Genomic DNA, 26,468 nt, shown 5'->3' with positions numbered 1-26,468 from the left:
CTGTCTCTGAGCTGGTGGACATGTTTCTGTCTCTGAGCTTGTGGGGATGTTTCTGTCTCTGAGCTGGTGGGATGTTTCTGTCTCTGAGCTTGTGGACATGTTTCTGTCTCTGAGCTTGTGGGGATGTTTCTGGTGGACATGTTTCTGTCTCTGAGCAGGTGGACATGTTTCTGTCTCTGAGCTGGTGGACATGTTTCTTTCTCTGAGCTGGTGGGGATGTTTCTGTCTCTGAGCTTGTGGGATGTTTCTGTCTCTGAGCTTGTGGGGATGTTTCTGTCTCTGAGCTGATGGGGATGTTTCTGTCTCTGAACTGGTGGGGATGTTTCTGTCTCTGAGCTGCTGAAGATGTTTCTGTCTCTGAGCTGGTGAAGATGTTTCTGTCTCTGAACTGGTGAAGATGTTTCTGCCTCTGAGCTGGCTGACATGTTTCTGTCTCTGAGCTGGTGAACATGTTTCTGTCTCTGAGCTTGTGGGGATGTTTCTGTCTCTGAGCTGGTGGACATGTTTCTGTCTCTGAGCTTGTGGGGATGTTTCTGTCTCTGAGCTTGTGGGGATGTTTCTGTCTCTGAGCAGGTGGACATGTTTCTGTCTCTGACCTGGTGGACATGTTTCTGTCTCTGAGCAGGTGGACATGTTTCTGTCTCTGAGCTGGTGGACATGTTTCTGTCTCTGAGCTGGTGGACATGTTTCTGTCTCTGAGCTTGTGGGATGTTTCTGTCTCTGAGCTTGTGGGGATGTTTCTGTCTCTGAGCTGATGGGGATGTTTCTGTCTCTGAACTGGTGGGGATGTTTCTGTCTCTGTGCTGCTGAAGATGTTTCTGTCTCTGAGCTGGTGGACATGTTTCTGTCTCTGAGCTGGTGGAGATGTTTCTGTCTCTGAGCTGGTGAAGATGTTTCTGTCTCTGAGCTGGTGAAGATGTTTCTGTCTCTGAGCTGGTGGACATGTTTCTGTCTCTGAGCTGGTGGACATGTTTCTGTCTCTGAGCTTGTGGGGATGTTTCTGTCTCTGAGCTGGTGGACATGTTTCTGTCTCTGAGCTTGTGGGATGTTTCTGTCTCTGAGCTTGTGGGTATGTTTCTGTCTCTGAGCTGGTGGACATGTTTCTGTCTCTGACCTGGTGGACATGTTTCTGTCTCTGAGCAGGTGGACATGTTTCTGTCTCTGAGCTGGTGGACATGTTTCTGTCTCTGAGCTGGTGGACATGTTTCTGTCTCTGAGCTTGTGGGATGTTTCTGTCTCTGAGCTTGTGGGGATGTTTCTGTCTCTGAGCTGATGGGGATGTTTCTGTCTCTGAACTGGTGGGGATGTTTCTGTCTCTAAGCTGCTGAAGATGTTTCTGTCTCTGAGCTGGTGGACATGTTTCTGTCTCTGAGCTGGTGGAGATGTTTCTGTCTCTGAGCTGGTGGGGATGTTTCTGTCTCTGAGCTGCTGAAGATGTTTCTGTCTCTGAGCTGATGGAGATGTTTCTGTCTCTGAGCTGTGAAGATGTCTCTGAGCTGGTGGACATGTTCCTGTCTCTGAGCTGGTGAAGATGTTTCTGTCTCTGAGCTGGTGGACATGTTTCTGTCTCTGAGCTGATGGACATGTTTCTGTCTCTGAGCTTGTGGGGATGTTTCTGTCTCTGAGCTGGTGGACATGTTTCTGTCTCTGAGCTTGTGGGATGTTTCTGTCTCTGAGCTTGTGGGGATGTTTCTGTCTCTGAGCTGGTGGACATGTTTCTGTCTCTGAGCTTGTGGGGATGTTTCTGTCTCTGAGCAGGTGGACATGTTTCTGTCTCTGACCTGGTGGACATGTTTCTGTCTCTGAGCAGGTGGACATGTTTCTGTCTCTGAGCTGGTGGACATGTTTCTGTCTCTGAGCTGGTGAAGATGTTTCTGTCTCTGAGCTGGTGAAGATGTTTCTGTCTCTGAGCTGGTGGACATGTTTCTGTCTCTGAGCTTGTGGGATGTTTCTGTCTCTGAACTGGTGGGGATGTTTCTGTCTCTGAGCTGCTGAAGATGTTTCTGTCTCTGAGCTGGTGGACATGTTTCTGTCTCTGAGCTGGTGGACATGTTTCTGTCTCTGAGCTGGTGGGGATGTTTCTGTCTCTGAGCTGCTGAAGATGTTTCTGTCTCTGAGCTGATGGAGATGTTTCTGTCTCTGAGCTGGTGAAGATTTTTCTGTCTCTGAGCTGGTGGACATGTTTCTGTCTCTGAGCTGGTGAAGATGTTTCTGTCTCTGAGCTTGTGGGATGTTTCTGTCTCTGAGCTTGTGGGGATGTTTCTGTCTCTGAGCTGGTTGGGATGTTTCTGTCTCTGAGCTGGTGGGGATGTTTCTGTCTCTGAGCTTGTGGGATGTTTCTGTCTCTGAGCTTGTAGGGATGTTTCTGTCTCTGAGCTGATGGGGATGTTTCTGTCCCTGAGCTGGTGAAGATGTTTCTGTCTCTGAGCTGGTGAAGATGTTTCTGTCTCTGAGCTGGTGGACATGTTTCTGTCTCTGAGCTGGTGAAGATGTTTCTGTCTCTGAGCTGGTGAAGATGTTTCTGTCTCTGAGCTAGTGAAGATGTTTCTGTATCTGAGCTGGTGACGATGTTTCTGTCTCTGAGCTGGTGGACATGTTTCTGTCTCTGAGCTGCTGAAGATGTTTCTGTCTCTGAGCTGGTGAAGATGTTTCTGTCTCTGAGCTGGTGGACATGTTTCTGTCTCTGAGCTCGTGGGATGTTTCTGTCTCTGAGCTTGTGGGGATGTTTCTGTCTCTGAGCTGATGGGGATGTTTCTGTCTCTGAACTGGTGGGGATGTTTCTGTCTCTAAGCTGCTGAAGATGTTTCTGTCTCTGAGCTGGTGGACATGTTTCTGTCTCTGAGCTGGTGGAGATGTTTCTGTCTCTGAGCTGGTGGGGATGTTTCTGTCTCTGAGCTGCTGAAGATGTTTCTGTCTCTGAGCTGATGGAGATGTTTCTGTCTCTGAGCTAGTGAAGATTTTTCTGTCTCTGAGCTGGTGGACATGTTTCTGTCTCTGAGCTGGTGAAGATGTTTCTGTCTCTGAGCTGGTGGACATGTTTCTGTCTCTGATCTGATGGACATGTTTCTGTCTCTGAGCTGGTGGACATGTTTCTGTCTCTGAGCTGGTGGACATGTTTCTGTCTCTGAGCTTGTGGGATGTTTCTGTCTCTGAGCTTGTGGGGATGTTTCTGTCTCTGAGCTGATGGACATGTTTCTGTCTCTGAGCTTGTGGGGATGTTTCTGTCTCTGAGCAGGTGGACATGTTTCTGTCTCTGACCTGGTGGACATGTTTCTGTCTCTGAGCAGGTGGACATGTTTCTGTCTCTGAGCTGGTGGACATGTTTCTGTCTCTGAGCTGGTGAAGATGTTTCTGTCTCTGAGCTGGTGAAGATGTTTCTGTCTCTGAGCTGGTGGACATGTTTCTGTCTCTGAGCTGGTGGACATGTTTCTGTCTCTGAGCTTGTGGGATGTTTCTGTCTCTGAGCTTGTGGGGATGTTTCTGTCTCTGAGCTGATGGGGATATTTCTGTCTCTGAACTTGTGGGGATGTTTCTGTCTCTGAGCTGCTGAAGATGTTTCTGTCTCTGAGCTGGTGGACATGTTTCTGTCTCTGAGCTGGTGGACATGTTTCTGTCTCTGAGCTGGTGGGGATGTTTCTGTCTCTGAGCTGCTGAAGATGTTTCTGTCTCTGAGCTGATGGAGATGTTTCTGTCTCTGAGCTGGTGAAGATTTTTCTGTCTCTGAGCTGGTGGACATGTTTCTGTCTCTGAGCTGGTGAAGATGTTTCTGTCTCTGAGCTTGTGGGATGTTTCTGTCTCTGAGCTTGTGGGGATGTTTCTGTCTCTGAGCTGGTGGGGATGTTTCTGTTTCTGAGCTTGTGGGATGTTTCTGTCTCTGAGCTTGTAGGAATGTTTCTGTCTCTGAGCTGATGGGGATGTTTCTGTCCCTGAGCTGGTGAAGATGTTTCTGTCTCTGAGCTGGTGAAGATGTTTCTGTCTCTGAGCTGGTGGACATGTTTCTGTCTCTGAGCTGGTGAAGATGTTTCTGTCTCTGAGCTGGTGAAGATGTTTCTGTCTCTGAGCTAGTGAAGATGTTTCTGTATCTGAGCTGGTGACGATGTTTCTGTCTCTGACCTGGTGGACATGTTTCTGTCTCTGAGCTGCTGAAGATGTTTCTGTCTCTGAGCTGGTGAAGATGTTTCTGTCTCTGAGCTGGTGAAGATGTTTCTGTCTCTGAGCTGGTGAAGATGTTTCTGTCTCTGAGCTGGTGAAGATGTTTCTGTCTCTGAGCTGGTGGACATGTTTCTGTCTCTGAGCTGCTGAAGATGTTTCTGTCTCGAAGCTAGTGACGATGTTTCTGTCTCTGAGCTAGTGAATATGTTTCTGTATCTGAGCTGCTGAAGAGGTTTCTGTCTCTGAGCTGGTGGACATGTTTCTGTCTCTGAGCTGGTGGACATTTTTCTGTCTCTGAGCTAGTGAAGATGTTTCTGTCTCTGAGCAAGTGAAGATTTTTCTGTCTCTGACCTGGTGGACATGTTTCTGCCTCTGAGCAGGTGAAGATGTTTCTGTCTCTGAGCTGCTGAAGATGTTTCTGTCTCGAAGCTAGTGACGATGTTTCTGTCTCTGAGCTAGTGAATATGTTTCTGTATCTGAGCTGCTGAAGAGGTTTATGTCTCTGAGCTGGTGGACATGTTTCTGTCTCTGAGCTGGTGGACATGTTTCTGTCTCTGAGCTAGTGAAGATGTTTCTGTCTCTGAGCAAGTGAAGATTTTTCTGTCTCTGACCTGGTGGACATGTTTCTGTCTCTGACCTGGTGGACATGTTTCTGTCTCTAAGCTGGTGGACATGTTTCTGTCTCTGAGCTAGTGGACATGTTTCTGTCTCTGAGCTAGTGAAGATGTTTCTGTCTCTGAGCTGGTGGACATGTTTCTGTCTCTAAGCTGGTGGACATGTTTCTGTCTCTGAGCTAGTGAAGATGTTTCTGTCTCTGAGCTAGTGAAGATGTTTCTGTCTCTGACCTGGTGGACATGTTTCTGTCTCTAAGCTGGTGGACATGTTTCTGTCTCTGACCTGGTGGACATGTTTCTGTCTCTAAGCTGGTGGACATGTTTCTGTCTCTGACCTGGTGGACATGTTTCTGTCTCTAAGCTGGTGGACATGTTTCTGTCTCTGACCTGGTGGACATGTTTCTGTCTCTGAGCTGGTGAAGGTGTTTCTGTCTCTGAGCTGGTGAAGATGTTTCTGTCTCTGAGCTGGTGGACATGTTTCTGTCTCTGAGCTGGTGAAGATGTTTCTGTCTCTGAGCTAGTGAAGATGTTTCTGTCTCTGAGCTGGTGGACATGTTTCTGTCTCTGAGCTGGTGGACATGTTTCTGTCTCTGAGCTGGTGGACATGTTTCTGTCTCTAAGCTGGTGGACATGTTTCTGTCTCTAAGCTGGTGGACATGTTTCTGTCTCTGACCTGGTGGACATGTTTCTGTCTCTGACCTGGTGGACATGTTTCTGTCTCTGACCTGGTGGACATGTTTCTGTCTCTAAGCTGGTGGACATGTTTCTGTCTCTGACCTGGTGGACATGTTTCTGTCTCTGAGCTGGTGGACATGTTTCTGTCTCTGACCTGGTGGACATGTTTCTGTCTCTGACCTGGTGGACATGTTTTTCTTTCTTTTTTCTCAATCCCTGTACTGTTCTAATGAGACCTGATGCTCTGTGGCTCTGTTGCCTGTCCCTCTGCGGGAGATGGGAGATGTTTTAGTACAATAAATATCTTGCGATCAAAACTTGGGAAAATACTGTTTCTGTCTCTCTACTGTTTCACTCTAAACTGATCTTACTGTATCTGTCTGTTTATTTAATGAAGGCTGATGTGTCTTTTTCTCTTCTCTGTGTTCGTGTGTGTGTGTGTGTGTGTGTGTGTGTGTGTGTGTGTGTGTGTGTGTGTGTGTGTGTGTGTGTGTGTGTGTGTGTGTGTGTGTGTGTGTGTGTGTGTGTGTGTGTGTGTGTGTGTGTGTGTGTGTGTGTGTGTGTGTGTGTGTGTGTGTGTGTGTGTGTGTGTGTGTGTGTGTGTGTGTGTGTGTGTGTGTGTGTGTACGTGTTTAGCTATACTTGTGGGGACCAGAAGTCCAGAAGAATAGTAAACACACAAGCATTTTACCAACTGGAGACATTTTGTTGTTCCCCACAAGGACAAATGCGATTTCTAGGGGGTTAAGGTTGGAATTAATGTTAAGGTTAGAATTAGGGTTAGGTGCTAGGGTTGGGGTTAGGAGCTAGGGTTAGAGTTAAGGTTAGGTTTTCAGGTTAAGGTTAGGGTTAGGGGTAGTGTTAGGGTACGGGTTAGGGTTAGGGTTAGGTTTAGGTTTAGGTTTAGGGTTTGGGGTTAGGGGAATTTGGATTTTGAATGGTACTGAATTGTGTGTCCCCACAAGGTTAGTTGTACAAGACTGTGTGTGTGTGTAAGTGGTGTATTAATGAAATCTGATGGGTTGTCTTGAGGGCTTTTACCCACAAAGCTCCATCCTGATGAGAGCTAAAACATGTGTGACATTTCACTGAGGCTCATCTAAAACAAACATACGCACGTGCACACACACACTAGCACCACCCCCACTCCCCCTCTCTTTCTGTCACTGAACTTTGTAATTCTCCTTCTCTCTCCCTGTGTCACACACAGTCTGTATCACTCTGTAAATGTATGGACAGACCAAAACGACAGAAAGAAAAACAGGAGAGTAGACAGCTGCTGTTGTCTTCCCTGGTTTCTCCAATATAGAAAATAATTCTATAATATTCCATTTATATCAAAGTACCAGGCACTTATCTGTTGGAGAGGCCACTGGAGAGCCCTACTTAGTGAGGCTGAAAGAAGAGACAGCGAGGGAGAAAGACAGAGAGAACAGAGAAAGAAAAAGAGAGAGAGAGAGAAAGTGACAGAAAGAGAAGAGAGGGAGGGGAAGATGCCTGTTAACCCCACCCCCTTGGTTGTTCTTTGATGATTTGTCAACCAGTTTCCTCTGACTCCACCCAATGATCTGTCCTCGCTGTTGCCTGTCCTTCGCGCGCACACACACGCACGCACACACGCACTCACGCACGCACGCACGCACGCACGCACGCACGCACGCACGCACGCACGCACGCACACACACACACACACACACACACACACACACACACACACACACACACACACACACGGTAACAGTAATCTCCTCACTAACCATTCACCTCCAGACTGATCGACGGATGTACCCGTCAGTCTGACTGACATTTCAGCTGATAGACTGACAGATTGACTAACAACAGGACACAAAGCCAGCAAGCTTATTGGTCTACAATGTCTTTTTGTGTCATTGTGACATGTGTTGAGGAATTATAATCCTGTGAGTAACAGTGTGTCTGTGTGTGTATGTGTAAACAGAATGTGGGAGCTGACCAGGATGTTGCTACAGGAGACAGACAGCTTCCATCTGGAGAATCACACAGATTACTACAGGAGACGTGTGTGTGTGTGTGTGTGTGTGTGTGTGTGTGTGTGTGTGTGTGTGTGTGTGTGTGTGTGTGTGTGTGTGTGTGTGTGTGTGTGTGTGTGTGTGTGTGTGTGTGTGTGTGTGTGTGTGTGTGTGTGTGTGTGTGTGTGTGTGTGTGTGTGTGTGTGTGTGTGTGTGTGTGTGTGTGTGTGTGTGTGTGAGACAGAGAGAGAGCATCCCAGAGTTTTCTGTTCAACCAAGCTTAGACAGAGAACGCTAAAGAAAGAGGGAAGTCCATGTAGAAAGATACAGGAAGAGAGAGAGCGATGAGTAGAGAAGGTGAGATATAAAGCTAGAAGAGATATGTATATACACTGATTATACAAAACATTGAGTACACCTGCTCTTTCCCTGGCATAGACTGACCAGGTGAAAGCTATGATGCCTTATTGATGCCTTTTGTTAAATCCACTTAAATCAGTGTAGGCTGGGGGGTGCAACTCAATATTAGGAGGGTGTTCTTAATGTTTTGTACACTCAGTGAGAAAAACATACTATTTAAAATATTCTGTTTGAGAGGTAGTAGGGAGGACTACATCTCTGTGAAGTTTGGCATGGAATACTATAGTTGAATCAACATTGTTTCCACACCATTTTAATGAAATTACTTTTAACCAATGTGGAATAGATGTTGAATTGAGGTCTGTGCCCAGTGGGTTCCAATTAGTGGCGTATCCAGGCCACGAAGGGCAAGCACGCCGCCATTCACATCAACAGGGCTGTAGTGGAGCGGGTCCAGAGCTTCAAGTTCCTCAGTGTCCACATCATGGTGGACACTGAGGATCTATCATGGTCCACGTACACCAACACAGTCGTGAAGAGGGCACGACAAATCCTCTTCCCCATCAAGAGGCTGAAAAGATTTAGCATGGCCCTCAGATCCTCAAAAAGTTATACAGCTGCACCATTGAGAGCATCTTGACTGGCTGCTTCACCACTTGGTCTGGCAACTACCTGGCATCCGACCGTAAGGCGCTACAGAGGGTAGTGTGTACAGCCCAGTACATCACTGGGGCCGAGCTCCCTGCCATCCAGGACCTCTATACCAGGCAGGTTCAGGCCCCAAAATTGTCAAAGATTCCAGCCGCCCAAGTCATAGACTGTTCTCTCTGCTACCGCATGGCAACGATACTGATGCACCAAGTCTGGAACCAACAGGACCCTGAACAGCTACTACCCCCAAGCCATAATGCTGCTAAATAGTTAGTCCGGGTGGCTATTTGGTTAACTATTTAACTATCTGCATTGGCCCTTTTTGCACTAACCTTTTTGACTCATCACATACGCTGCTGCTACTGTTTACTATCTGTCACTTTGTTACTGGTTGTATGTTCATATCTACTTGAATGACCCCGTAGCCCTGCTGGTACCCTGTGTATATAGCCAAGTTATTGTTACTCATTATGTATTTATCATTACTTCTATTATTAAGTGTTTTACTTTCTAGTATTGTTCTATTTGATTTCTTTCTGCATCGTTGGGAAAGGCCATTAAGTATGAATTTCACTGTTAGTGTACACCTGTTGTTTACAAAGACTTTGACAAATACCGATAATATATATTTTTTATTCATAAATCTCACCGGGAAACGAACAAGAGCGAGCGAAACAGCTTCTCTCGATCTACTAATACTAATGTGTAGCCCATATATCTGATGCTGTCTGGCAAAAAATAATAGGACATGCCATATTATTTTTGTCCAGACAGGCGGCCGCTGTTTGCCTCGCTCCGGTGCGTTCTCTGGTGAAAAAGCGAATTTAATGAAAGGACTAGATAGCCACGAATGAGAAATCATTTTATTCGTTTGTTTACTTTTTTTATTGAAAACATTTTTGGGGAAGCCTGGCATCCATGAATACACACCACTTTGTAGGCGGAATGTCATTACGCTTATGATGTTTGAAAATAGATGTACCTTCTCATTCAAATGGCGGGTGCACAGTGCACTGTTCGACTGCTGGACTTTCTTTGTAGTAGAAGAACGTGCGCAGGTAATCAATTCAACCTACTTTTTGAAGAGATTTGTTTGACAATCAGATAAAAATATAATCTGGTTGTGTTCATGACACATTAACGGTAATACATTTTTACAGTTAAATGACATGTCTTTGCTGTAAAGCACATAACAGATGTTTGTCCACGCAGACATAGGATGTCCCGTTAAAAACATAGAGACCGCCTGAATGTCACGGTATAATTCGTACTCCGGCTGACATTTTCAAGTCAATTTACTGCTGAATGCTAATAGCCATATATAAAATCCTGATATTGAATACAAACAAGACTTTTGGGATAGATTTATGTTTTAAACAGGGAAACGTACCAAACATAAGTGGAAGTATGTAACGTGTTGAACCATCATAACTACATTTAAAAATCCATCTTGCATCGATTAAGGTTCAAAATGTTTTTCTATGCCCTGTATCAACACCCCACACAATATTTTTCACTTTACTCACTACAGACAAATTCAGATATATTGTTTTGACATTACAATCTGTTTTTTTAAACTCTCTCTCTTTACTTTGTTTTCTTACGCAGCTCGGTTTTTGAAACTCTTTTTTTACCTCCCTCCACACACGCACACTCAATTTCCCCTGAAAACACGAAACCAGGACAGCCCAGCAGAAAAATAGTTAACACGCACCCTGCTTTCTGATTGGCTGTCAACCCTGGTGTTCTGAGCTACCCTACAGAGAGAGGTAACTAGGCAACTTCAGCAGCTGCCGAACAGAGGGAAGGAGAGAGAGAGAGAGAGAGAGGTAACCACGACAAAAAGGGGGACGAGAATAAAGGGAAATTACGCGCGGAAATAAGAAATCCTGACATATTTTTAAAATATTTTTTATATCGGGGTAGTGGGATGTAGGCGCGATTCAGTCACTATCCCTTGGATGGGAAAGTGGATAACCGCTTCTGAAACCTTGTTTGTGGATGTTGGGAATAACGTGGATGGTTGTTGGATTGTAACCTCGCAGCAGAATTGGAACTAACTGTAGGCCTACTCAATCTCGGACCGGCAGTAAGAAGGTAAACCAGTGATGAAAAGACATTTGGACGAAATGAAAGCTTTAGGTTTACGCAGATGAGTATATAAATATCGCTGCAGAATGTCACAACGGTGCATGTCAGGTGTTTTGTAAATCGGAAGTTTTTCCAGACAGATATAATATTCACTGCAGCAGATCTCCACTGCTGCTGCATCAGGGTTTAATGGTTGGAAAAGAAAGTCTTTAAAAGTAATCTTTAGACTTCTCAGTGTGTAGAAATGACTCTCATTGTGTGTGTGTGTGTGTGTGTGTGTGTGTGTGTGTGTGTGTGTGTGTGTGTGTGTGTGTGTGTGTGTGTGTGTGTGTGTGTGTGTGTGTGTGTGTGTGTGTGTGTGTGTGTGTGTGTGTGTGTGTGTGTGTGTGTGTGTGTGTGTGTGTGTGTGTGTGTGTGTGTTACAGAAATGGGGAGAGAGCAGGCAGTTGTTTGCTGCATTGACATATTTCAGTGAGCGTGCATGTGTGCGTGAGTGAGCGTGCATGTGTGCGTGCGTGAGTGAGTGTGTGTATGCGGATATTCCTGGGTGTTCCATATTAAGGCAGTCGGGTTCTACTTGGTGTTCTACTGCGCCAAGTTAGGGAGCCTCTCTCTTTTCCTGTTGAATGAATGACCTCTGTGCTGGATCCTGCCTTGAGGAGAATGAGTTGAAGTGTAACTGTGGTGTTCTGATATTGATCAGCAACTGGAGGAGAAATGTAATGAATACTACTCTGTCAGGGGCTAGGGGGGAGCGAGGTGGAGAGAGAAAGGGGTGGATAGAGAGAAAGGTCTTGTGAATGGGTATCCCAGTCGGTCTGTGCATGGCTGAAAGCTGCATTAATCATGAAATGGTTACACACACACACACACACACACACACACACACACACACACACACACACACACACACACACACACACACACACACACACACACACACACACACACACACACACACACACACTAGAGCTATAGCTGCTCCTCAGTCCTGCTCTAGCGCTTCACAGAATCTGTCCACTAAATCTTCACAGAATCTGTCCACTAGTTCTTCACAGAATCTGTCCACTAAGTCGTCACAGAATTTGTCCACTAAGGCTTCACAGAATTTGTCCACTAAGGCTTCACAGAATCTGTCTACTAAGTCTTCACCCATGCAGGCAACTACCTGCGTCTGTTTCTGTTCAATCCACTCTGTGTGTGCGTGCCTAAAGGACGTCATGCTGCTTGCTTAGCGAGTACCATTTCCTCCTGATTCGGCTCGCACCCAGGACCTCTACCTTGCTAGCACATGTGACCACCCAAACGTCTTACCAGTCAGCGCCATGTGAGAGCTAGCTATTCGCTGGCGAAAGTGGGGACACTTCAGGCTGAGGAATAAGTTTCACACATCCCCATGTGCTACACGTGAGTGTTTGGTAGGATGAGGGGTATGCAGTGTGGGACGGCATGTTGTCCACGTCACAACGCCTCATTTGGTAAAGAGAAATGGAGGATAATGGGATATGACAGAAGCCAGACCACACATTTCTCTTTCGCCCCAGAGTTAGGGTGTGTGAGTGAGTGTATGTGTGTGTCCGACAGGAGACAAATCACCAACACACACACACTTCCCTCAGCCAGCAGCTCCACCAAGGCCAAAGCTCCCTTGCTACCATGGTAACATATTTCTAAGGTGTGATTGGTCAAAGGAGGGTCATGGCAATGAAATGTTTTCTCAAAAGTAAGTATGTGAATGATGGACATAGTAAACAGACTATAATGGGGAATATAGACCCTGGTATCAATAGGAACATTTTCTCTCAGATTTTACACTCTTCTTCGTTGCTCTCTCTTTTTGTCTCTTCCCCCGTTTTGCAATCCATTGTGGAGGATTCACCACTAGCTAGCTATTTGTGTGTGTGTGTGTGTGTGTGTGTGTGTGTGTGTGTGTGTGTGTGTGTGTGTGTGTGTGTGTGTGTGTGTGTGTGTGTGTGTGTGTGTGTGTGTGTGTGTGTGTGTGTGTGTGTGTGTGTGTGTGTGTGTGTCTCAGGATGAATCAGAGCTAGCTATTAGTGAGGTGTTATCACACCTCTACACCTCTACAGTGTTACATCGGCCTCTCGCGCTCTTCCTGCCAGTTCTTACCACCTAGTCAGTGATGTGTGTGTGTGTGCCTGCGTCTGAGTGTCTGTGTGTTTGTGTTTGTCTGCAGATGTTTCAGTCCTCCCACTTGTTTCCTCACCTCTCAGGTTACCTGGTCTGCCTCTGGAACCTTTGAAGCCACTTTAGAATCCAGTCCTGCGTGCGCGCGTGTGTGTGTGTGTGTGTGTGCGTGCGTGCGTGCGTGTGTGCTCGTGCATTTGAGGCCCTCTTACTTCAGTCTTTGTGGGCCCAGCAGGCAGCTTCAGGTCAGCATAGAAATGCAGAGAGCATTGTGTAGAAACCCTCAAAGAAAACACAATTATCTCTCTCTGTCTCATCTCTCTCTCTCTCTCTCTCTCTCTCTCTCTCTCTCTCTCTCTCTGTTTCCCTCTCTCTCTCTGTGTCTGTCTCTCTCTCTCTCCCTCTCTTTCTCTCTCATTGTAATCTATTCAGAAGCACTGTGAGGCCTTCAGGGGACTTGTTATATATTATATAGGGCTGGGTTCTGTACAGTTCTCCCATAGGGCTGGGTTCTGTACAGTTCTCCCATAGAGCTGGGTTCTGTACAGTTCTCCCATAGGGCCGGATTCTGTACAGTTCTCCCATAGGGCTGGGTTCTGTACAGTTCTTCCATAGGGCTGGGTTCTGTACAGTTCTCCCATAGGGCTGGGTTCTGTACAGTTCTTCAATAGAGCTGTGTTCTGTGCAGTTCTTCCATAGGGCTGGGTTCTGTACAGTTCTCCCATAGGGCTGGGTTCTGTACAGTTCTCCCATAGGACTGGGTTCTGTACAGTTCTCCCATAGGGCTGGTTTCTGTACAGTTCTTCAATAGAGATGGGTTCTGTACAGTTCTCCCATAGGGCTGGGTTCTGTACAGTTCTCCCATAGGGCTGGGTTCTGTACAGTTCTCCCATAGGGCTGGGTTCTGTACAGTTCTCCCATAGGGCTGGGTTCTGTACAGTTCTCCCATAGGGCTGGGTTCTGTACAGTTCTCTAATAGGGCTGGGTTCTGTACAGTTCTCCAATAGGGCTGGGTTCTGTACAGTTCTCCCATAGGGCTGGGTTCTGTACAGTTCTACCATAGGGCTGGGTTCTGTACAGTTCTCCCATAGAGCTGGGTTCTGTACAGTTCTCCCATAGGGCTGGGTTCTGTACAGTTCTCCCATAGGGCTGGGTTCTGTACAGTTCTCCCATAGGGCTGGGTTCTGTACAGTTCTACCATAGGGCTGGGTTCTGTACAGTTCTCCCATAGAGCTGGGTTCTGTACAGTTCTCCCATAGGGCTGGGTTCTGTACAGTTCTCCAATAGGGCTGGGTTCTGTACAGTTCTCCCATAGGGCTGGGTTCTGTACAGTTCTACCATAGGGCTGGGTTCTGTACAGTTCTCCCATAGGGCTGGGTTCTGTACAGTTCTCCCATAGGGCTGGGTTCTGTACAGTTCTACCATAGGGCTGGGTTCTGTACAGTTCTCCCATAGGGCTGGGTTCTGTACAGTTCTCCCATAGGGCTGGGTTCTGTACAGTTCTCCAATAGGGCTGGGTTCTGTACAGTTCTCCCATAGGGCTGGGTTCTGTACAGTTCTACCATAGGGATGGGTTCTGTACAGTTCTCCCATATGGCTGGGTTCTGTACAGTTCTCCCATAGGGCTGGGTTCTGTACAGTTCTCGCATAGGGCTGGGTTCTCTACAGTTCTCCCATAGGGCTGGGTTCTGTACAGTTCTACCATAGGGCTGGGTTCTGTACAGTTCTACCATAGGGCTGGGTTCTGTACAGTTCTACCATAGGGCTGGGTTCTGTACAGTTCTCCAATAGGGCTGGGTTCTGTACAGTTCTACCATAGGGCTGGGTTCTGTACAGTTCTACCATAGGGCTGGGTTCTGTACAGTTCTACCATAGGGCTGGGTTCTGTACAGTTCTCCAATAGGGCTGGGTTCTGTACAGTTCTACCATAGGGCTGGGTTCTGTACAGTTCTACCATAGGGATGGGTTCTGTACAGTTCTCCCATATGGCTGTGTTCTGTACAGTTCTCCCATAGGGCTGGGTTCTGTACAGTTCTCCCATAGGGCTGGGTTCTCTACAGTTCTCCCATAGGGCTGGGTTCTCTACAGTTCTCCCATAGGGCTGGGTTCTCTACAGTTCTCCCATAGGGCTGGGTTCTCTACAGTTCTCCCATATGGCTGGGTTCTGTACAGTTCTCCCATAGGGCTGGGTTCTCTACAGTTCTCCCATAGGGCTGGGTTCTCTACAGTTCTCCCATAGGGCTGGGTCCTAACTTAAACGACACACAAATACCTTTGTTTTATGCTTTTACCCAAATTGATATCCACTGAGAGATATCAACGTTCTGGTTTAGGATAAGGAGAGAAGGGAAGGAATGAGCATGAAGGTAGGAATGGGAAAGAGATGAAAGAAGGCAGGGAATGGAGGGAGGAGATGATAGGAGGAAGGGAAGGAATGAGCATGAAGGTAGGAATGGGAAAGAGATGAAAGAAGGCAGGGAATGGAGGGAGGAGATGATAGGAGGGAAGGGAAGGAATGAGCATGAAGGTAGGAATGGGAAAGAGATGAAAGAAGGCAGGGAATGGAGGGAGGAGATGATAGGAGAGAAGGGAAGGAATGAGCATGAAGGTAGGAATGGGAAAGAGATGAAAGAAGGCAGGGAATGGAGGGAGGAGATGATAGGAGAGAAGGGAAGGAATGAGCATGAAGGTAGGAATGGGAAAGAGATGAAAGAAGGCAGGGAATGGAGGGAGGAGATGATAGGAGGGAAGGGAAGGAATGAGCATGAAGGTAGGAATGGGAAAGAGATGAAAGAAGGCAGGGAATGGAGGGAGGAGATGATAGGAGGGAAGGGAAGGAATGAGCATGAAGGTAGGAATGGGAAAGAGATGAAAGAAGGCAGGGAATGGAGGGAGGAGATGATAGGAGGGAAGGGAAGGAATGAGCATGAAGGTAGGAATGGGAAAGAGATGAAAGAAGGCAGGGAATGGAGGGAGGAGATGATAGGAGAGAAGGGAAGGAATGAGCATGAAGGTAGGAATGGGAAAGAGATGAAAGAAGGCAGGGAATGGAGGGAGGAGATGATAGGAGGGAAGGGAAGGAATGAGCATGAAGGTAGGAATGGGAAAGAGATGAAAGAAGGCAGGGAATGGAGGGAGGAGATGATAGGAGGGAAGGGAAGGAATGAGCATGAAGGTAGGAATGGGAAAGAGATGAAAGAAGGCAGGGAATGGAGGGAGGAGATGATAGGAGAGAAGGGAAGGAATGAGCATGAAGGTAGGAATGGGAAAGAGATGAAAGAAGGCAGGGAATGGAGGGAGGAGATGATAGGAGGGAAGGAGGAAGGGAATTGCCTGGATGCCCATTCCATTGATCCTGGCTTGGTGTGTGTAATATTCCCAGAATACCTTTACAGGAGGAGAGGCAGGATGAGAGAATAAAAGCACCAGCCATTCTCCTCTGATGCTCATGGTACCGCGGTAATGGGGGGCTGCTGGGTGTGTGTGTAGGTGGGTGTTTTAAGTGTGTGGGTGGGTGTTTTTAGTGTGTGTGTGTATTTTAGGGGACTGGCATCAGCAATTGTCTGGCTATAGGCTGGTGAGCTGTGAGAGAGCAGGGTTGGCCAACCCTCTTCCTGGGAGGTAAGGGATGTGCAGGTTTTTGCTCCCGCCCTGCTCAAACACATCTGATTCAGCTATTGAGCTGCTCATCAGGACATTGATTAGTCAAATCAGGTGTGCTGGAGAAAACTCCTCTGTCTCCATCCCTCCACCTCTCTCTCTATCCCTCCTCTCCCTGTCTTTCCATTCCTCTCCCTCACTACCTGCGTCCCTCCACCTCTCTCTATATCCCTCCTCTCCCTGTCTTTCCATTCCTCTCCCTCACTCTACCTCCGTCCCTCTACCTCTCTCTCCAAGCCAAATAGACAACACTGGACAGTATCACAGGGCTTCCCTTACACACACACACACACACACACACACACACACACACACACACACACACACACACACACACACACACACACACACACACACACACACACACACACACACACACACACACACACACACACACACACACACACACACACACACACTGTCCTTAACTCCTCGTGTGCTTGCGTCTCAGCCTACTCTCCTCCTGCAATTTTACTGTGTGTGTGTGTGTGTGTGTGTGTGTGTGTGTGTGTGTGTGTGTGTGTGTGTGTGTGTGTGTGTGTGTGTGTGTGTGTGTGTGTGTGTGTGTGTGTGTGTGTGTGTGTGTGTGTGATGGCCCCTTGGTATCAGATTTAATGCACATACAGTATCATTTCAGGGAGTGAATGATTTTCTTAAACTGCACTTTACTAAATAATGTTCCTTCTTGTTCGATTGGCTGTGTGGAATCAAAATGTTTGAAATCATGTTTTCTGTGCTGAGGTTTGGTTAAGTGTCTGTGTGTGGGGGTTCACATTGTATTACTGAGTGTTTGGAAATGGGATGACTACACTCCCGTCAATCTCTTCTCTCTCTCCCTCTTGTCTCTCTCTCCCCTCCCCTTTCTCCTCTCTCTCTCCCCCTACCCACCCTCTCCCCCTCTCTCCCCCTACCCACCCCTCTCTCCCCCTACCCACCCTCTCCTCTCTCTCTCCCCCTACCCACCCTCTCCTCTCTCTCTCCCCCTACTCACCCTCTCCTCTCTCTCTCCCCTACCCACCCTCTCCTCTCTCTCTCCCCCTACCCACCCTCTCCTCTCTCTCTCCCCCTACCCACCCTCTCCTCTCTCTCCCCCCTACTCACCCTCTCCTCTCTCTCCCCCCTACCCACCCTCTCCTCTCTCTCCCCCCCTACCCACCCTCTCCTCTCTCTCCTACCCACCCTCTCCTCTCTCTCCCCCTACACACCCTCTCCTCTCTCTCCCCCCATACCCACCCTCTCCTCTCTCTCTCCCCCTACCCACCCTCTCCTCTCTCTCTCCCCCTACCCACCCTCTCCTCTCTCTCGCTCCCCCTACCCACCCTCTCCTCTCTCGCTCCCCCTACCCACCCTCTCCTCTCTCTCTACACTCCTACCCACCCTCTCCTCTCTCTCTCCTCCTACCCACCCTCTCCTCTCTCTCTACCCCCTACCCACCCTCTCCTCTCTCTACCCCCTACCCACCCTCTCCTCTCTCTCTCCCCCTACCCACCCTCTCCTCTCTTGCTCCCCCTACCCACCCTCTCCTCTCTCTCTCCCCCTACCCACCCTCTCCTCTCTCGCTCCCCTACCCACCCTCTCCTCTCTCTCTACCCCCCTACCCACCCTCTCCTCTCTCTCTCCCCCTACCCACCCTCTCCTCTCTCGCTCCCCCTACCCACCCTCTCCTCTCTCTCTACCCCCTACCCACCCTCTCCTCTCTCGCTCCCCCTACCCACCCTCTCCTCTCTCTCTCCCCCTACCCACCCTCTCCTCTCTCTCTCCCCCTACCCACCCTCTCCTCTCTCTCTCCCCCTACCCACCCTCTCCTCTCTCGCTCCCCCTACCCACCCTCTCCTCTCTCCCCCCTACCCACCCTCTCCTCTCTTGCTCCCCCTACCCACCCTCTCCTCTCTCGCTCCCCCTACCCACCCTCTCCTCTCTCTCTCCCCCTACCCACCCTCTCCTCTCTTGCTCCCCCTACCCACCCTCTCCTCTCTCTCTCCCCCTACCCACCCTCTCCTCTCTCAGTTGCCAGACACCCTTCCTCTCATCTGACTGAGTCGGGTTGAGTTGAGCTGAGCTGAGTTGAACAGGGACAGGGGGCCAAATGGAATCAGAGAAACTGCAATTCAAATTAAATTGTTAATGTACCATGCTGTCGGATGCAATGTAACTTGTCATTTGAATTGAAAAAGTGAGAGAGGGGTAGAGATAAATGCAATATTCTTCTAATGACTCAAATGTAGGCAGCGAGAGAGAGAGCAAGGGAAAAGGAGGAGGAGATGTCAAGGAAGGAGTGAAGTATTCCCCCTCTCTGTTTCTCTCTGCCCATATTGATGCTTCAGAGAGTCTCTAGTTTGAAGTGGAGATTCTCTCACCGAGTCATACCAGGTACCATTTCAGCTCATACGCACTACTTTACAGAGGGACAGAGAGAGGGAGGTGGAATACAATGTCCCTGTATTTTCCCTTCTTCCTCTCCTTTATTCTCCTCTTCCACCTCCCTCCTCCTCTTTCTCTACTCCTCTCTAATCTCCTCCTCCTCCTCTTCCTCTCCCCCCTTTCCTATTCCTCCCTCTCTCTGAGACCTAGTAGTGTACACAGGAGTCACTGCACATTAACACGTTAATTAACTCACGTTTTCCTACATCCTCATTTAGCCCAGAGTACCCCCTCTCCTGCCCACGACAGTACCACAGACACACACACACACACACACACACACACACACACACACACACACACACACACACACACACACACACACACACACACACACACACACACACACACACACACACACACACACACACACACACACACACACACACCCTGCGCTGTGCCCTGGTAGACCCTTGCGCTGTGCAAAAGCATTCGGCCCCCTTGAACTTTGCGACCTTTTGCCACATTTCAGGCTTCAAACATAAAAATATAAAACTGTATTTTTTGTGAAGAATCAACAACAAGTGGGACACAATCATGAAGGGGAACGACATTTATTGGATATTTCAAACTTTTTTAACAAATCAAAAACTTAAAAATTGGGCGTGCAAAATTATTCAGCCCCTTTACTTTCAGTGCAGCAAACTCTCTCCAGAAGTTCAGTGAGGATCTCTGAATGATCCAATGTTGACCTAAATGACTAATGATGATAAATACAATCCACCTGTGTGTAATCAAGTCTCCGTATAAATGCACCTGCACTGTGATAGTCTCAGAGGTCCGTTAAAAGCGCAGAGAGCATCATGAAGAACAAGGAACACACCAGGCAGGTCCGAGATACTGATGTGAAGAAGTTTAAAGCCGGATTTGGATACAAAAATATTTCCCAAACTTTAAACATCCCAAGGAGCACTGTGCAAGCGATAATATTGAAATGGAAGGAGTATCAGACCACTGCAAATCTACCAAGACCTGGCCGTCCCTCTAAACTTTCAGCTCATACAAGGAGAAGACTGATCAGAGATGCAGCCAAGAGGCCCATGATCACTCTGGATGAACTGCAGAGATCTACAGCTGAGGTGGGAGATCTGTCCATAGGACAACAATCAGTCGTATATTGCACAAATCTGGCCTTTATGGAAGAGTGGCAAGAAGAAAGCCATTTCTTAAAGATATCCATAAAAAGTGTAATTTAAAGTTTGCCACAAGCCACCTGGGAGACACACCAAACATGTGGAAGAAGGTGCTCTGGTCAGATGAAACCAAAATTGAACTTTTTGGCAACAATGCAAAACGTTATGTTTGGAGTAAAAGCAACACAGCTCATCACCCTGAACCCAGCATCCCCACTGTCAAACATGGTGGTGGCAGCATCATGGTTTGGGCCTGCTTTTCTTCAGCAGGGACAGGGAAGATGGTTAAAATTGATGGGAAGATGGATGGAGCCAAATACAGGACCATTCTGGAAGAAAACCTGATGGAGTCTGCAAAAGACCTGAGACTGGGACGGAGATTTGTCTTCCAACAAGACAATGATCCAAAACAGAAAGCAAAATCTACAATGGAATTGTTCAAAAATAAACATATTCAGGTGTTAGAATGGCCAAGTCAAAGTCCAGACCTGAATCCAATCGAGAATCTGTGGAAAGAACTGAAAACCGCTGTTCACAAATGCTCTCCATCCAACCTCACTGAGCTCGAGCTGTTTTGCAAGGAAGAATGGGAAACAATTTCAGTCTCTCGATGTGCAAAACTGATAGAGACATACCCCAAGCGACTTACAGCTGTAACCGCAGCAAAAGGTTGCGCTACAAAGTATTAACTTAAGGGGGCTGAATAATTTTGCACGCCCAATTTTTCCATTTTTGATTTGTTAAAAAAGTTTGAATTATCCAATAAATGTCCTTCCACTTCATGATTGTGTCCCACTTGTTGTTGATTCTTCACAAAAAAATACAGTTTTATATCTTTATGTTTGAAGCCTGAAATGTGGCAAAAGGTCGCAAAGTTCAAGGGGGCCGAATACTTTCGCAAGGCACTGTATTACATGCTCTGTATGACATTAAAAAGTGTCAGAGGGAAGAGTAAAACGAAGGTTTATAAACTACAACTAATTCCTGTTTTTATTCAGTCCTTTCAGTCCTTTTATCCTGTCGTGTAGAGAGGAGAGAGGTGGCTGTTATTTAGCCGTTTTCTCTTTATTCAAGAACACACAAGATAATGTCCCAGCGGAGAGCTTCTACTGGCTGCAAGACAGAGCGAGAGGAGGGGGAGATGGGGGGGATGAAGAAATTAAAGAAAAAAGGGAGAGAGAGAGCTGGCTGGCTGGGCCAAAGGAATGGACTTCCCTCCAGAGGATTCTCTCTCTCTCTCGTCTTTTGTGACCTCTTGTCTTATTAGTCTGACTTCTGCCTCTTATCCTCCCTTTCCGTATCATAACCCTAACCCTGTACCCCTCCACCTCCGCCATCTCTCACTCCATCCCTTCTTCCATCCCTCATGTCCTCAGGGTCTGTACAGTAGCATTCCTTCTCCTTCAAAACAGGGAACACCAGTTTAGTATGCATGGAGATGAGAGAAGTTAAGAGTAGTTAAGAGTCAGAGAGAGGATAGGACCTAAAAGGAGAGACTAAAGGAGGCGAGACGACAGGGGAGACGACAGGAGAGGAAGGGCGAGGAGGAGGTTTTGACAGTATTGACTGGTGACATCTCAATGAGGAAGAGCCATCCTGTGCCTGTGTTGTGATTGGACCAGGGAGATCTCAGGGGTGTCGCTCTAACTAAGCTGACAGGAGGCAGCAATGAGGAAGGGGAAGACGGATGGGAGGATGGAGGGAAGGAATGAGGGAGGAGAGGAGAGGAGAAACAGATCCAGGTGTTTCGGTGTGTTTAATTACTTACCTGTGAGACTAACGAGATGTGCACGGAGAAGATGACACACACACACACACACACACACACACACACACACACACACACACACACACACACACACACACACACACACACACACACACACACACACACACACACACACACACACACACACACACACACACACAGACTCAAGACACTCAGGTGGCACTAATTAATAAAACTCCACCACAGAGAGTGCTACATGGCTGGCAAACACACACACACACACACACACACACACACACACACACACACACACACACACACACACACACACACACACACACACACACACACACACACACACACACACACACACACACACACACACACATACAGCCCGCCTCCAATAACACAATTCACACCAGTCCTCGAGTCGCAGAACCAGCTGAGAGAAAGCGATAGAGAGAGGAGATATTAGATCTAAAGAGAATAGAGACAGTTCTCTAGAGACTGTGCTGCTGCAGGCAGTGCTACAGGGAACACATCAGTCACACTGTACAGACGGTAGCCGAGGGAGAGAGGGAAGAAGAGAGAAAAAGGTAGAGGTAGAAAGTTCACCACAGTGTTTCTCTTTCACCTCTGTGGGAGACTTGGATTAGACAAAGAGCTTCTGGATATCAGAACAGAGAGCACTCACCTCAGATTAGACAAAGAGCTTCTGGATATCAGGACAGAGAGCACTCACCTCGGATTAGACAAAGAGCTTCTGGATATCAGGACAGAGAGCACTCACCTCGGATTAGACAAAGAGCTTCTGGATATCAGAACAGAGATCACTCACCTCGGATTAGACAAAGAGCTTCTGGATATCAGGACAGAGATCACTCACCTCGGATTAGACAAAGAGTTTCTGGATATCAGGACAAAGATCCTTCACCTCAGATTAGACAAAGAGCTTCTGGATATCAGAACAGCGATCACTCACCTCGGATTAGACAACGAGTTGTTCTTCAACAAGCAGGACGCACAGGACATACTCTGAACACCCGACAAGGCCAACATCCCCGTCATTGGCAAGAGGAAGAGATGCAGGTACAGAGGACACAGAGTGGGGTACCTCGTAAGGATCCACAGAAGGCGAGTAGGAAGCTGCCATTACCATCAATATTACTCGCCAATGTGCAATCATTGGACAATAAATTAGACGAGGTACGATCACGAATATCCTACCAACGGGACATCAAGAACTGTAACATCTTATGTCTCACGGAATCGTGACTGAATGATGACATGGATATTCAGCTAGCAGGATATACGCTGCACTGGCTAGATGAACAGCACGGTAAGACGAGGGGGGGCGGTCTGTGCATATTTGTAAACAACAGCTGGTGCACAAATCTAAGGAAGTCTCTAGATTTTGTGCCTAAAGTAGAGTATCTTATGATAAACTGCAGACCACACTATTTACCACACTACTTCTCGTGGCTGTTTATTTACCACCACAGACGGATGCTTGCACTATGACCACACTCATTCAGCTATATAAGGAAACAAGTAAACAGGAAACTGCTCACCCAGAGGCTGCGCTCCTAGTGGTCGGAGACTTTAATGCAGGGAAACTTAAATCAATTCTCCCTAATTTCTCCGTAGCCGACGTGAGTAAGACCTTTAAACAGGTCAACATTCACAAGGCTGTGGGGCCAGACGGATTACCATGCCATACGAATTACCATACCATACGGATTACCATGCTCTGGGCATGTGCTGACAACTGTAAGTTGTCTTCACTGACATTTTCAACATGTCCCTGATTGAGTATGTAATACCAACATGTTTCAAGCAGACCACCATAGTCCCTGTGCCCAAGCTCACTAAGGCAACCTTCCTAAATGACTACAGACCCTTAGCACTCACGTCCGTAGCCATGAAGTGCTTTGAAAGGCTGGTAATGGCTCACATCAACACCATTATCCCAGAAACACTAGACCCACTCCAATTTGCATACCGCCCAAACTGATCCACAGATGATGCAATCTCTATTGCACTCCACACTGCCCTTTCCCACCTGGACAAAAGGAACACCTACATGAGAATGCTATTCATTGACTACAGCTCACCGTTCAACACCATAGTGTCCTTAAAGTTCATCACTAAGCTGAGGAACCTGGGACTAAACACCTCCCTCTGCAACTGGTTTTGGACTTCCTGACGGGCCGCCCCCAGGTGGTGAGAGTTGGTAGCAACACATCTGCCACGCTGATCCTCAACACTGGAGCCCCTCAGGGGTGCGTGCTCAGTCCCCTCCTGTACTCCCTGTTCACCCACGACTGCATGGACAGGCACGAGTCCAACACCATCATTAAGTTTTCAGACGACACAAGAGTGGTAGGCCTGATCACCGACAACAACGAGACAACCTATAGGGAGAAGGTCAGAGACCTGGCCGGGTGGTGCAAGAATAACGTCCTATCCCTCAACGTAACCAAGACTAAGGAGATGATTGTGGACTATGGGAAAAGGAGGACCGAGTATAGATGGGACTGTAGTAGAGCAGGTTGAGAGCTTCAAGTTCCTTGGTGTCCACATCACCAACCAACTAGAATGGTCCAAACACACCAAGACAATTGTGAAGAGGGCACGACAAAGCCTATTCTCCCTCAGGAAACTAAAAAGATTTGGCTTGGGTGCTCAGATCCTCAAAAGGTTCTACAGCTGCAACATCAAGAGCATCCTGACTGGTTGCGTCACTGCCTGGTACAGCAATTGCTCAGCCTCCGACCCCAAGCACTACAGAGGGTAGTGCGTACGGCCCAATGCATTACCCCGCACATTGGCTGACCGGGCTATCTACATTGTGTCCCACCCACAACCCACCACCCGCCAACCACTCTTTTACGCTCCTGCAACTCTCTGCTAATCCTATATGCAGTCACTTTAACCATATCTTCATGTACATACTACCTCAATCAGCCTGACTAGCTGGTGTCTGCATGTAGCCTCGCTACTTTTATAGCCTCGCTACTGTATATAGCCTGTCTTTTTACTGTTGTTTTATTTCTTTACTTACCTATTGTTCAACTAATACCTTTTTTTTAACCTAAAAAAATGCACTGTTTTACGTTAGAGCTCTGTAATCCTATATGCAGTCACTTTCACTTCATGTAAGGTCTAATCACCTGTTGTATTTGGTGTCTGCATGACAAATGCAATTTGATTGTACTGTATATAGTGTCTTTTTACTGATGGAGGTCTTTCCCTTACCTATTGTAATTAGTGTAGTGTGCACTGTTGATGGAGCCTGTGGCGGTCTGATTGTAATTAGTGTAGTGTGTAAGGGATGGAGGTGGCGGTCTGATTGTAATTAGTGTAGTGTGTAAGGGATGGAGGTGGCGGTCTGATTGCCTATTCCAGTCACACAGACACACTCCTTCACTCCACCTGTCTGTGGCAACACATTTACTCCTCTCTTCATGCTTGCTGCTTCTCTCTCCACCCTCCCCATCAGTAGTATGTATGACTATCATTAGCAGTGGTAGTATGATGGATGGCCACGAGAGGGTTTTCTGTGGCAAGGTGGGACTCTGCGTTAGTACACCATCATTACCTCCTCACACACTCAGAACGACACACACTCACGTGACAGTCCTCCCGAGGACAGGGTGCTCAAACACTTAGTGTGAAACAATTCCGAATGGGAATGTCCTAATCATTCACACTGTGTGTGTGTTTGTGTTTGTGTGTGTGTGTTCAAATTAAATCAAATTTATTTGTCACATACACATGGTTAGCAGATGTTAATGCGAGTGTAGCGAAATGCTTGTGCTTCTAGTTCCGACAATGCAGTAATAACCAATGAGTAATCTAACTAACAATTCCAAAACTACTGTCTTATACACAGTGTAAGGGGATAAAGAATATGTACATAAAGATATATGAATGAGTGATGGTACAGAGCGGCATAGGCAAGATGCAGTAGATGGTATCGAGTACAGTATATACATATGAGATGAGTAATGTAGGGTATATAAACGAAGTGGCATAGTTTAAAGTGGCTAGTGATACATGTATTACATAAAGATGCAGTAGATGATATAGAGTACAGTATATACGTATACATATGAGATGAATAATGTAGGGTATGTAAACATTATATTAAGTAGCATTCTTTAAAGTGGCTAGTGATATATTTTACATCAATTCCCATCAATTCCCATTATTAAAGTGGCTGGAGTTGAGTCAGTGTGTTGGCAGCAGCCACTCAATGTTAGTGGTGGCTGTTTTTACAGTCTGATGGCCTTGAGATAGAAGCTGTTTTTCAGTCTCTCGGTCCCATCTTTGATGCACCTGTACTGACCTCGCCTTCTGGATGATAGCGGGGTGAACAGGCAGTGGCTCGGGGGGTTGTTGTCCTTGATGATCTTTATGGCCTTCCTTGTGACATCGTGTGGTGTAGGTGTCCTGGAGGGCAGGTAGTTTGCCCCCGGTGATGCGTTGTGCAGACCTCACTACCCTCTGGAGAGCCTTACGGTTGTGGGCGGAGCAGTTGCTGTACCAGGCGGTGATACAGCTCGACAGGATGCTCTCGATTGTGCATCTGTAGAAGTTTGTGAGTGCTTTTGGGGACATTTCTTCAGCCTCCTGAGGTTGAAGAGGCGCTGCTGCGCCTTCTTCACGATGCTGTCTGTGTGGGTGGACCAATTCAGTTTGTCTGTGATGTGTACACCGAGGAACTTAAAACTTACTACCCTCTCCACTACTGTCCCATCGATGTGGATAGGGGGGTGTTCCCTCTGCTGTTTCCTGAAGTCCACAATCATCTCCTTAGTTTTGTTGACGTTGAGTGTGAGATTAT

The 26,468-nt window shown here is 47.3% G+C and overlaps 1 pseudogene; it reads left to right on the top strand.

The window, feature by feature from the left end:
- The first annotated feature begins 10,246 nt into the window (after nt 1–10,246).
- Nucleotides 10,247–26,468, top strand: part of LOC123996858 — a 151,321-nt pseudogene continuing 135,099 nt past the window's right edge.

This window comes from Oncorhynchus gorbuscha, linkage group LG15, assembly GCF_021184085.1.
Source record: "Oncorhynchus gorbuscha isolate QuinsamMale2020 ecotype Even-year linkage group LG15, OgorEven_v1.0, whole genome shotgun sequence".
Lineage (NCBI taxonomy): Eukaryota > Metazoa > Chordata > Actinopteri > Salmoniformes > Salmonidae > Oncorhynchus > Oncorhynchus gorbuscha.
This window is presented reverse-complemented; position numbering and strand designations above follow the sequence as displayed.